At 33.4% G+C, this 14,114-nt stretch overlaps 1 protein-coding gene across 2 annotated transcripts in view; it reads right to left on the bottom strand.

Annotated features, from left to right (window-relative positions):
* The window catches only part of PPFIA2 (PTPRF interacting protein alpha 2), a 389,252-nt gene that overhangs the window by 239,360 nt on the left and 135,778 nt on the right, over positions 1-14,114 (bottom strand). The gene's annotated exons all lie outside the window — the stretch shown is intronic.

Raw genomic sequence — 14,114 nt, 5'->3', positions numbered from 1 at the left:
ATAGTATCTTCACTGAATATTTATAAAATGAATCATTACACAAATGGCACTTCAGATGCATGGTGTATTTGAACAGAGAAAATGTATAAAAATACAGACTTTTAAAGCTGAAGTAGTCTTAGAGATCATTTAATCCAAACTTATTTTCTGAAGATAAGACTCTCTGGAAGATACTTGCTCTAAACCACACAGAATTGTAGAGGTGTAATTGAATTAGAACCCAGGATGCTCTGTTCCAAATGTCTTTCTACAAAAAGGCAAAGTGAGCACAACTGTAAGACCATACTGTGAACTGCACACACCCCTTTCTGAAAGTATTTACAATAGTCTAAAGGAAAATATTCTAATGAGCAGCATATGTGCTTTCCCACCCCCTCATTTACTTCAATTATAAAATGATAGACCAACTCCTAAGCACACTGTTACACTCCCAGGAATCCTCAAATGGTTGTTCCTTAACATAGCTGAGACTGCTGCCCCAAGAAAAAGAATGAGGAAATCAGATTCCTAAAAATGTTCCATATAACAATTAAAAGCTGTGCCTCACAAAATGGCATATATAATGCAACAAATATTTATTTCACCTGTCATCTGACCACTTTATTTTGGGGCAAATCTACAACTATTCACTTCCTTTTGAAAAAATTAGTTGCCAAAGGCAGACCTGAATATGGTGTCCCTCAAACCTGTCACATGTAGATGTTTAAGGAGAAATCTCATCTTCTCTGTGGGAATGGTTAGGTTTTAAAAGTCAGCTCACAAGGCAAAAATCAATTTATTCAAAACCACTCTAGACAATCCCTTAAGGAGGCATCACACTGGAGAGCAACATTCTACATCCCACTAGGTCCACTCCAAGCAATTTTCCTCCCAAATTAGAACAAATCACTCCTACCGGGGAAGAGCACCAGATGGATGACCTGCCTGCCATAGGGCTTTGTCGTATGAAAAGTATGATGTGTATTTTGTAATATATGAGAAGTATGTTTAAATACAGGGGTTGCATTCAGCATCACGAGGTGCTCACACCATGAGAAGCAAAGGAGTGACTTCAGAAATTCCTCAGGTTTCCCGTATCACATTCATCTGGGGGGACATGCTCATTGCATGGAATCTGCTGCAACATTTAAATGGTTATTTGTCTCCCTTTTTGTTGTTGCAGTACATGAAGAGCTGAATTTACATAGGATACTTGTGCAAATGGTGCCATCACACTTATTACATACTCTTCCTCATAGATATATATGAGACCTATCTATATATACTCTGATATATATATACATATATATATACATCAAATATGTATTTGTATATCAGTATTCAACTATACACATATATGTAGTGTAAGAAATGTTTTGATGGTATCAAAGTTCGCTCAGAAAACTACTGAATTTTGTTAAAATTAAATTCTGACAATAATACAATTTCTAAACTATATAAACTACAGTAACCATGTCATAAACTATGCTTGAAGGTACAGAATGAGTTGTTTGTTTGTTTACTATGTAATTCACCTAATTTTCCTCAAGAAACTATATACCCTGGGTGGTGGATAAGAAATGAACTTAATCCAGTCTGATAATTTAAATACTCTCCTTAGATAAAGTTCTGATTCCCCAGGACTTCCATATTTTGTACTCTGGTCACCATTGCCAGCCACCTTACCTGTACCTAAGCCCCAAGCTCCACTGATCTTCCTTGGATGGGTGATCCACCCCCTCCCCCTTACTGCTGGGTCAAATTTCTTTTTTCCATGGCTAGCCCAATTGCAAGCCCACAGATACTCAAATCAGCTCCTTCCAGAGTGTCTGCTCAGGGAAATTTAATTTGGGTACTCACAGGTTTATACATCCCACAGGGAAAACAGGCATGCTAAGGAAACCAAACTCCCTTCTCCCTAGTTGAAGGAATCTCATCTCAGAGTACCGAACAGAAATCCAGTGCAGTCAAATCTTCCATCTGGCTTATATGCATTCCTTTTGCCTAATATATCCTTGACCTGCTCAATTCCTGTTCATCCTTCCTCTTATTTCCTCTCTTACCAGAGAGGGTCAGGCTTTACCCAATTCTTTACATCATTTACTCAGTGTCAGAGGTCAGAAGCTACAAATGAAACTGTGGCTTAATGGGGATATTAAATTAGTTTAACTTTTTAAAAAATATTATCCCTTGTTAAACAAGAATATAGATTTATTTTTATTTATTTAAAATAATAAAATGTGTATGTGGCCAAAATAGAAAATCACTGTAAAACAAAATTAGGTATTTTTTTTATACCTTTCTTCATAATGATACTCAAATAGAATTGCTTAAAACAAACCAATATTTGAACTATTTAATTTAGTCACCAATATGCATTTATCTTTAATCATGCTTTTTTATTAATATGCTTAAAATTTACCTACATGGTATCATGATTTGTTAAAAATCATGTCATTTTTCTATGCTTCAGTTTTTCAGATTTACTCAGGTCAGAGCCAAATGATAAACAAGCTCACAATAATTGTATTTAGACCAAAGGCATGCCTTGTGGATAACAGGGTTGTTATATTCTTTTATCTTTAACAAATAAAAGATATGATAAATGTCTAGCATAAGACTTCTCATGATTTGAAAGAAATTTGTACCATATTTATTAGCTCTGCTGTATAAGGGAAAAATTTAAATGATATTTTAAAATGAGCATTGTCTATTAACTTTTATCTCCCTAGCAAAAAAGTAATGTATTTTTAGTCTAAAACAATTTGACTGTACAAATAAGCAAAAGCAAAATAAAATCACCTAAAATCTTACAACTCCTACCAAAAAAAAATCTTTAATATTTTTCAATATGTAAAATCACTTAAAATCCTACTGCTCATGAAAGAAAAAACTGGTTGTAATGTCTTTCAGTGTCTACTTCCAGAATTATTAAAACACATTTACTCAAAAACATTTATAACAATAGGATCACACTGTATGTGTAACACTGTGCCCTACATTTTTAATTTAACACCAGATAGTAAACATAAAATTAGAATATTAAACAAGCCTGGAACATTACTATTGTAGAACTAAGGAGAAAGTAAATAATATCACCAATAACTTTCACCAGCCCTTAATGAAAACAGAAGTTGTGCAAAAACTATAAATTTGATTTTATTTAACACACAAAACCATGATATGAGCATTTTCATTATTCCTTTTATTTAATTTTTTAATTGGTTAGAAGTGATTAAGTCAGCTATTCAAGGTTACAGAGCTGGTAATAGATCGTGAAAGTGTCTGAAGGCAAGTTCACCTTCAATTTAAACTTGAAGTTTGAAGTTGGGGTTAAATTGCATTCCCTAGTGAAAAACAATCCTGAGAGAATGAGCCCTGTCTACCAGCTCTTTCTCCAAGTCTCTAAATCTAGACACAAATTAGTCAGTTATCCCCAATTATCTCAAAACTTAGCAAAACAAATGTTCATTCTTTACCTTTGTTCATCCCCCTCTTTGTTTCCAGCCCATCACTACTACTTCCTGTTTCTCAAATCTGTGATAATTTTCTGTATAATTAACATCAGGAGCCAAAAATAACCTATCAGAGAACAAGACTGTTTTCACTAAACCCAGTAAAAATACAATGAGAGATGCTCTATTTTAGCTTTATAATTGCATTTAATATTAGTTCATGTATTTCCCCCAAATGTTTATAAAATTTTAAATTAAGATTTTCAAAACTCATAGGCCCCACTGATACTTTGCAAAGTCCATACTAAAGTTTGTTGTTTTTATTTTTTCCCTTCATTTCTTGCCAACTTAAATTTGGAGAAAGACAACTGCTGTGTCGTCAAATCATAAAATATGTTTGGGCAGGGTGATGGGAGTTGAATTATGAGCAATAAGAGACACTACTATTTTTGACAAGACAAATACAGAACTCATGACTCATTAAAAATAATCTTCCGTGTACTTTTTATACTATCATATTTTATTTTCAAAAACTGATGCATTCATTAGTATTCATGAATGATAAACACTTTTGTTAAATGGGGAGAAATTTTGTCTCATTCATTTAAAAAAGCCTACACCTATTGATGTAATTTAAAGTTACAATTTTATATGTTAATTGCAACATAGTAAACTAGAATGCAGATTAAAAAATAGTTCCACAATGTCTACCAGGAGGTATCACCCTATCACAGAAAGCCAATTTGAAACACACTGAAGATAAATTTGTCTTGCTGAGTTTGACTACCCTACAAATCTCAATTCACAATGTTTTTTTCATTTACATGGCCTACTTTAAATTGCATCCTCTAGTGGAAAAAAAAAATCGTCTGGAACATTCTTTGTTTTCAACAGAGAATTAATGCAAGTTTAAATTTTTTTCACATTGAGGATTTTTTTTTTTTCACTTTGCTATGCTATGATTACACAAACCAGCCATGATATCAGCATTTGCAGAATCTAATTAGAATGTGTCTTATGTTGAGAATGATTCCAGGATTAAAAATTCCCCAAGCAGAGAGCTGTAGAATATTCTTCCATATCATCCCACATTTGGAGTTCCATGTAGTAACTAGTTGCTGCTATTAACAGTTCTAAACTATATTTTGAGCACTGAACTGGGTATTGGGGATAGAGAAAAATAAAAAATAAAGGGAAAAAATTTAGTAACTTAGTAGAGACATAAAGGCAGAATATTAGAAGAAAAAATATTTGTGTATACTACCAACTCCCTCTCTCCCTGCTGTACCTTGCTGCTAGCAACATGGCAGCTCAGATTACTTACAGGAGCTCTAGCATATTGGTTCAAGGACTCGGAAGCAGACTGCTTAGGTTGAGATCCCAGCTCTGCCATTTACTAGTTATGTGACTTTGAGCAATTCATTCATCTGAAAATGGGATAATAGCACTACCTACCATCCTGAATTATTATACAGGTAAACTAGCAATATGTGAGTAAACTGCTTAGGACAGAGCACAGAGTGTGCACTCTATATGTTGTTAAAGATAATAACCTGTTCCCTGTACTTTATAACCCATGATAATTATATCGATTTAATTTTTTTCATTCACTTATTTCAAAAAGATTTATAAAATACTATAACTGTTTCTTAATTTTCCTAAGCCTAGACCATTTTGTCCAAGATGACAAGAAACAATATTTCTTGATACATTGTAGGTATTAAGAACTTAATAGAAGAGAAATCCAATGTATTGCTTCCAATTTCACATGTAGAAGTGGCCTTCCAGATAAACAATCTCTATTCTGTTAATGAGCCAAACTGCTAAATTTCATACTGGATTATGAATCTTGAAAGCTAGGGAAGCTATAGAGAGAATTTGTTTTAGAGCATCCCTCAGAACATTCCAGATACGCAACTCTGTCTGACCATGTCTGATCACTCTGGTTCCAGCCACACTGGTCCCCTTGCTTTCTTAGGACACCTTAGACTATGGTCAACTTCAGATTTATATTTGCTGCTCCCTCTGTTTAGAGCACTCTCCCTCCTCCCTTCCAATCCTGCCACCCCACAACATACAACCTGCTTGGCTCACAGACTCATCTCCTATGTAAATTATATATTCAATAAAGAATCAACACTTAAAGTGTATAAAGAACTCATACAACTCAACACCAAAGAAACAGACAATCTGATTAAAAACTTGGAAGAGGATCTAAATAGACATCTTTCCAAAAAAGACAAACAGATGGCCAACAGGCACATAAAAAGATGTTCAGCATCACTAATTATAAGAGAGATGCAAATCAAAACCACAATAATGTCACTTCACACCCACTGGAATGGCTACCATCAAAAAGTCAAGAAATAACAAATATTGGAGAGGATGTGCAGAAAAGGGAACTTTCTTACACTGTTGGGGGGAACTGTAAATTGATGCAGTCACTATGGGAAACAGTAGAGATTCCTAAAAACATCAAGAACATAACTACATAAGACCCAGTGATTCCACCTCTGGGTATTTATTCAAAGAACATGAAAACAGTAAGTTGAAAAATAAATGCACCCTGCTAATAAAAGAGACACAAATTTTTTTGATTGGCTCCTTCTTCAAAAGAAAAAGAAAGTCATAAAACATATTCTTGGAACAACTGGACTGTGTATTAAATGATACTGATATGTACTAGGGTATTATTGTCAATATTCTTACATGTGATGTGATTGTAGTTATAGAAGGGAATGTTTTACCCTTAGGAGTTAATGCTGAATTTCAATGATGTAGGTAACTTATTTTGAAATTATTTAGGAAAAGACAAATGACATAATATAAACAAATACTGAAAAATATTTACAGTTGTGAATCAAGATACGGCGATTCAAGTCTTCACTGCACCATTCTTTCAATTGTACTGCATTTTGAAAGTTTCATAACAAAAGTTTGAAATATAAGTGGCAAAGCTTGGATGCTCTGAAATTGGCATAAAGATAATAAATAATATAATTTTTGTATGTGAATTAGAAAATGTTGATGAAAATTAATTGCTAATATCTGTGGAATAAAACATCTTATTCAAGGTTTCTTAGACTTGGCACTAGTGACATTTTGGATAATTATTTGTTGTGAGGGACAGCCCTGTACATCGTAGAGTCTTTAATAACATTCCAGCTTCTATCCACTAGTTGCTAGTATTGTCCCTTCCTGACAGAAAAAAAAAAAAACCGGAATGTCTATAAACATTGTCGTATGTCCCCTGAGGGACCAAAATCTTCTCTGGTTGAAAAGCACTGTCTTACATGTTGAAATATTTTTAGGGGGCCATTCCCCCAAAATGCTACTTTTCAGATATTTAGAAAATAAAAGTTAATTAATCATTAATATAAATTACATTTGTTAAAATCCAACTCTTCCCATTAAATAAACTCCAAGTATATGTCTCTATTCTGATACTCAGGGATAAAAATGGTTGAGAGGATCACTAAAAAATAGTATTTTAAAAAATGTAACTTGAAAATATTTTATGACAAAGCCTCTAGCAAATTTTTAAAATAAAATCTTACCATTTTCCGTACTATTATTGCGAATAAACATTAAAAAATTTTTTTTTCACCTGGTAGTTTAAGTTTTGCTCTTTCTGGTAAGAGATATCAAATTTGTAATTTGGTCCATGGTATATTTACTAGGAAAAAGATACATTCACTTGGAACAAAAATTACCACCAAAACTATACAAGAAGGTTTTAATAACCGTGTTATTAATACATAAAACAACTTGGATGACTCTTTAAAGGCATTAGGCTGAATGAAAGCAGGTAGTCTCAAGAGGTTATATTATGATTCCATTCATATGACATCCTTGAAAAAAATAAAAGTAAAACTGTAGTGAAGAAGAACAGATCAAATTGCAAGAGGATAGAGACAGCGGGCAAGTATGATGACATAGTGACAGCAGGAGGGAATTTTGGGGGTGATGGAGTTGATCTGTAGCTGAACTGTGGTGGGTGGTTACATGAATCTACATGTGTCAAAATTCCTGGAACAAAAAAGTCAGTTTTACTGTATGTTAATTTATAAGACAGAATAAAATAAAATAAGGGTTTCCTTAGAATTCTAATTATAACCATGTAATAGAGAACAATGCTTAATAGAGTTATTTTTCTAGAAAAGTCTATTTTTTGTTGTTTAATACTAAGGGTGAATTTTTAACATATCATACGTAAAGGAAATAGGTAAGGAAAATTAATAAAAAATTATATTCTAAATTTTTTTTTGGATTTTTTTTAACATTTTTTATTGATTTATAATCATTTTACAATGTATATATCCTAAATTTTGAAGTACTTATACAATATATAGTAGGAGCTAATATAGCTTGGTTGATATCAAAAGAAGGCAACAATAAGTTTGATTAATTAATTAGTTAATTAATTATTGTTCCAAATGTCAAATATGATTATCTTTCAGACTATCAGATTGTACTGCAGATTGGTGGGAAAAAACAGGACAGATATATGTGCTGTAAGTTCTCAAGTAACATGGTGACATTCACAGGCCTTAAGAAGAGAGGGGCTGCCAGTCAGAACAACAGCATATCTTGGCCTGTCTTTTCTTTATCCATTAATATCCTAAGGATGGGTACACAACTGCCATAACATTCTCAGTAGTAGTGAGAAAATAGCCAGTCCCTTTCTAGTAACATAGCAGTGCTATATATTTAGAGCTCATGTCACCCTTCTGGAAGGCCAGCATCCTATGCACATCCATTTAAAAGGCATTTACAGTTACCCATTCTGATTCTTGACTCAGTTTGGCTTTAGCAAGACTACATCCTCCAAGGGGAAACAGCAGAGTCAAAACCTAGGTTCCACAGAATGCCTCCATTTCTAGGTTCTTTCTGGTTAACGTGAATCCCCAAATTCCAGTCTCTGCCTCTGATTTCAGAGTTTTCTCCTGGTGATTCAGATCTTGGGTTTGGTCAGACAACCACAATCACCATTGTTTCTTCACCTCCCAGCTAAGAATACATAAACCCTTTAACGAAGACAGAAAAAGAGCAGTGCGGTTTCCATCACTGATGCTAGAAGCTTCAAAACTGTTAATTAAAATGCTCCTGTGGAATAGCGATTAACAATAGTCCCTAACTGTATGAAATTATTTTTGAAATATCTATCGCTGTTACAGAAATTTTCATTGACCCCAAGTTCTAAAGTGGTCAGTATTGCTTTCTAACTTATAAGCAAAAAAGATAAGCAAAAATATCCTAACTGAAAGAAAAAAATAAATCCAATTTGAACACTGTTGTAGGCTGGAAACATTCTCAGTAGGAACTGCACCTCTGACTCTCACCCTCTAATTAGAGCTTTACTTAATATGTCTGGTCTGTGACCATGATTTTGGCTTACAATTAGACAGATGGTATTCAATTGCACATTTAATGTTGCATTTTCTAATATTGCAATACAAAAATAGTTATGATGGGCTGCATATTCATTTTCTGTAGACACCCAGGAAAAATAACTTTCACATTTCCTCTTTTATCATCCACTTCTGTGCAGCCAGAAGGTTGCACACTCCGCCTTACCATCTGTTGATGCACTGCTTGTTAATATAGTTTTGTTTTAATCAGGGAATTAATGGAGAATTCTAGATAATACAAGGTTCTATTTGATACCAGTTGATGATCATTTTTTTAAAGAATTAAAATATATCTAAGACTACATGAACCATTCTTGACTTTTTTCTTTGTTTCAGAAGGCCCATCAGAATTTTTAAATCTCTTGTATTTAAAAAAAAAAAGGCTTATAGAAATTCCATTAAATAGAAAGTGGCCAGAATTAGAACAAGATGAGTCTCATTTGTATGCATCTGTGTTCTTCTTCCCAGGCATAAATGTTTGCATCCTTCTATTAAAACTAAATGAATGCAATAATAACAATTTACACAAGCCACCAATTACTTATTTAGCAATATAAGCCTTACCATACGCTTTGACTTTCCGAGTTTCATGAACAAAATATATGCAAATGCATTTTCTATCTGTAGTTACCATGGTGCCCCTATAGAATTTTTGTGTTCTTGGGAAAAAAAGCTTTACTCTCCTAAGAAGGCTTGCATTCACGTCCATTTATAGAAAAAGAGTCCCAATATTGGTCCTTTTGTGGTTCACAATGCTCTCACATTTGCCAAGTTTAACTGCTGTGGAAAGGCTTAGTGTTACCTAAAGTTAGATGACATGCAACCCAAATTACTCTGATATTTTCTGCTCTTTTCATAGAATTGTAACAAAAGTAAGTTTAAAACTAAATAAATTGATATTAAAATGTGGGGGTTTTTTTGGTTCTGAAAACTGGCAGAATACTCTGTCATGAAGTAAAAAACCATGTATAAACTAATTTTTTCTAAGTATGTAAGAAGTTGAAGAATAATCATTTCAAAAGGATATCCTCTAAGTTTAAAGATATGATATTTGTGAGATCACTGATTTTAAAATCACCTTAAGATTGTTAAATTTCTATCTTGCTATAGATTTGTAAACATACACGTAATAATTACTTTTCAATATTCCCATCTCCACAATGGAAAGGGTTCCTGAAAGTAAGGATGAGTGTCATTAAGACAACTGGAAACTGAATCTCATCACAGAGTGATGAGGACAGTGAATTTCATCATCCCAACAAAACAGAGTATTTCTCACCCCACTCATCTCACCAAGTCTTGTGACAAAGTAGATAGCAGCAAATTCACTACTACTGCTGGACAACCAATACAAACATGGACCTCAGTATTTTATGAAAAATTTGAAGTCCCATTTAAGTTCATCAATCTCAGCTCATAGATATTGACCTTGTGATTGTTCCTTATAGAACAGATAGCTTATGAAATACTGACTTTGTGGTTAGCACCATGCTAGGCTTCCATGAATAAAAGTGAGCAAAAACATACATGGGCCCTGCTATCTAGAGTTTCAATTAAAAGAGAAAAAAAGGCAATATATATAAATATGTAATTATTTACTGAGATAACTAGCATGAAAGAACAGAGTATGGTTCTATAAACATATAAAACAGAGGAACTTGACCTTATCCAATGGGTCAACAATAGTGATTAGTTAGGATGAGGCTCGGTTGCATATAAAAATCACAAAATAAAAGTGACAAAAACAAAAGAGAAGTTTACTGCTGTCTCATATAAAAGACTATTAGATACATGTGGTCCAAGGCTATTTATAGAAGTTCCAAGTTGACAGAGGCTCGTACTTTTTCTGTTTTGTTTCTGCCAGTTTGAGTATGTGCTTCTATCTCATCATCAAAGATGGCTGCCTGAGCTCCAACAATCAGCTCTGCATTCCAACTATCAAGAAGGAGTAAAGTGGGGAATGGTGCCTTTCATCTCTTTTAAAGAGCTTCCTGGAAGTTTTATATAACCGGTCCCCTTACATTAGTGGGTGAGATTAGTTATATAGCCACAGCTAACTATAAGGAAGGATGATGCAGTCATGTTAAATGTGCCTAATTTAGAATTAGGATACTTTTAGTAGAGAAGAAGAAAATAATAGATATTTGAGGGCAAGTAGCAGTACCTACCATAACTTGCCTGAGAAAATGACTTTAGATCTGAGGTTTGAAGGATGAATAAGTGTTAACCAATGCTGGGAGGAGGTGAAGAGTGAAAAGAATTCCAGACAGAAGCACAGTCCACATGACTAAATCAGCCTCCAGTGCAGCTGGACATGGACCACTTGTATTCAGTATTCTTTTACGTAGGAGAGAACAGAACTTCTCTCTTGTTATAGTCAATGCTATTTTGAGAATTTAAAATATGCAATTCAACTGAATCTTAACTAATCCTACTTAAGATTAACCCCTTGGATAAGGTCTAGTTTCTCTATTTTACTATTTTTCTTGAGCATGGTACATGATTTTGTTTGTTTGTTTTGTTTATTAATAACAGTAAATTTATTCTTATGAGCTTATGCAAGCAGTTAATATTTTAACAGAAACACAAGTAATCTCTCCTATCAAGATCATATGTCATTAGAAAATATATACACATATTTTATAAAAGCTACTTGAAGTAATTTTTGATGAGCTAAAGAAAAGATTTTGAAAAATTTTAGATAATAAAATGTCATGTTTTAGGAAATATTTCTCTGAAAACATATTTTAAAATAAGCCAATTTAACTGCTATGCCTTCATCTGGTATATACATATAAACTCTGAAAATATCCACTGCTCCTTTATTTTTTGAGGATAAGGGATTGGCAATTTATCCAAAACAATTTCAAATACTTTTAGACCAGTCATTTGTTTTTTGACAAACTCAGAGTTTTAAAGTACAGCTGAAAATACTAAAATTTCATATAAACATTATCACACCCCAAATATGAGAACTGATTTTATGCTAAATTTTGTTAGGATAATAAAATGCATTACTAACCAGGTTATTCTAATCTGTAAATTTCCTTAATGGGGTTCAAATTCTTTCAATGAAAAGTAGTATTTTATTCAAGGAGGCTAAACATCAGTATATCCTGTCTTTCATAAAATAATTATTTTAAATATCCAGATTACTAAAATTAACATTTCTCTGCTTAGAAGAAAATTATAAATGATGGCTAAAATTATCCACTTTAAAAATCCTATATGGGATTGCTTCTTTTATTTTTTAATTCCAAATTTTCTCTTTAGATTGGTTATTCCCTGTCTGAAAATCTGTCCTGTGCACAACCTTAGCAAGTAGACATGACTTTCAATCACATGCTTTTTTGTTTTTACTAAGAAAATGCCATTGGCAAGTACCAAAATATATATATTTTTTCATTTAACCACCATAAAATGAGATTAGACCATATAAGATGCCAAAAAAAAAAAAAATCCAAAGAAAAGTTAAGATACCTGCTGACAAGCAATTTATAAATGTATTGTGTAAACATCTTATAGACTTTCAGGAAGAAAAGCCCATAAAATAGGTTTCATGTGAAAGATACTGATTCTCTAAGATTGAAGTATTTATGAAGTAAAAGCAGGGAGGTAAAGTGGGGAGCAAAGATAAATTAGGTGGAGAAACAGCAGGTTGGTTTCACTAGGAAGGCTACATCACGAGTAATGAAATGCCTATGAACAGAATTGGTTACCATGAACTTGCATAGAGATGACAAGGTTAACTTTCAACCTTGGCAGTTCTATAAATTACCTATTGTTCCATCCAAATCCCAAAATTTAGTGGCTTACAACAACAGTGATTATTTATTATCTCATTGATTTTGTGAGTCCGGAATTTGGGGATGGTTCAGTTGGGTAGTTCTACTATGGGGCCTCTTAAGAGGCTGCAGTCAGTGATTGATTTGGGCAGCAGCCATCTAAAGGCTTGACTATATTACTAAAGGATCCACACCCAAAGTATTTCACTTGCATAGCTGGCAAGTTAGCGCTGGCTATTGGCTGGGAGCCTCAGTCCCACTCCATGTGGGCACCTCCACAGGGCTGCTGGAGCATCCTCACAGCATTGCAACTGGCTTATGAGTAATTCCAAGAGAGCAAGGTAGAAGCTGCAATGCCTTCATGATCTCATTTCAGAAAGCACACATTTTCACTTAAATCATATTTTATTCACATAGGGGCAGGCACAGTTTAATGAAGGAGAGGTCTATACAAAGGCACGAATTTCAGGGGGTGAGAATCATTAGACTGGTGGTTATCCTGGAGGTTAGAAACCAAACCAGGTATTATTAATATTATTATTACTACTTCACTATTATCATAATTATTTTTACTATTAAAAGCCTACTATGTACTGTGAGATAGGTTTTATTATGCCCATTTTACAGTGAGAGAACTAAAATTGAGTAAACATCTTGCCCAAAGTCACACAGGCAGTAAGTAGCAGGATATATGTTGATCTGACTCCTAATCTTACACTCCTTCAGCCATGCCATGATGTCTCAGAAAATACTGTCTGCTCTGGGATGATCCTGTTAGATGTTAAAAATGTCTGCATAGTGACTGCTACACTTCTGAAAAATAGCTCAGTGTGCAGGAGATGGAGACATTAATCAACACTAATAATTCAGGTACTTTAAAGTATTTTTCTCCATAACAGGTAAAACATTTTAAATAATGATGCTTATTTTGTACTTTTAGAATAAGATTTCTCTTCTCACTGAAGCTAAATTCAAAAAAAAAGTCTTTAGACAAGCTGTTAGTGAACTTATAACCAATCAAAAATGAGTGCTTTCTTCATGACTATTTTAACATTATAATTTTCCTATGAACTTGTGATTTTGAACTTGCAAATGTATCTTGGCATAAGGGCAGATACTTTATGAAAGCAAAGTGACATCCCATAGGCCTTATTACTGAAATTCAGCTGACGGCATTAAGATAATGATCCTCACACAAAAGGGATTATTCTCGATGTTCAAGAATTGTGTAATCCAGGAATAGCAACCACATAACACCACTTTTCTAGAGAACACATTACTTTAATCAAGCTCTAATTTGAAATCAGAAATTTTAAAACAAACTGGTCACATTTACTGTAATACATAATTTAAAATGAAATTTCATTTTACAAGTTTCTGGGTGACAGATAAATCATTAATTAATAGCAGATTTGTATCGTTCTTGACACAGCAATATATTAAGTCTGAATTTGGAAATTCTGTGACAAACATATGCCCTAAAG

Source organism: Camelus ferus, chromosome 12, assembly GCF_009834535.1.
Source record: "Camelus ferus isolate YT-003-E chromosome 12, BCGSAC_Cfer_1.0, whole genome shotgun sequence".
Classification (NCBI taxonomy): Eukaryota; Metazoa; Chordata; class Mammalia; order Artiodactyla; family Camelidae; genus Camelus; species Camelus ferus.
The sequence above is the reverse complement of the archived record's forward strand: the minus strand, read 5'-3'. Positions and strand labels throughout refer to the sequence as shown.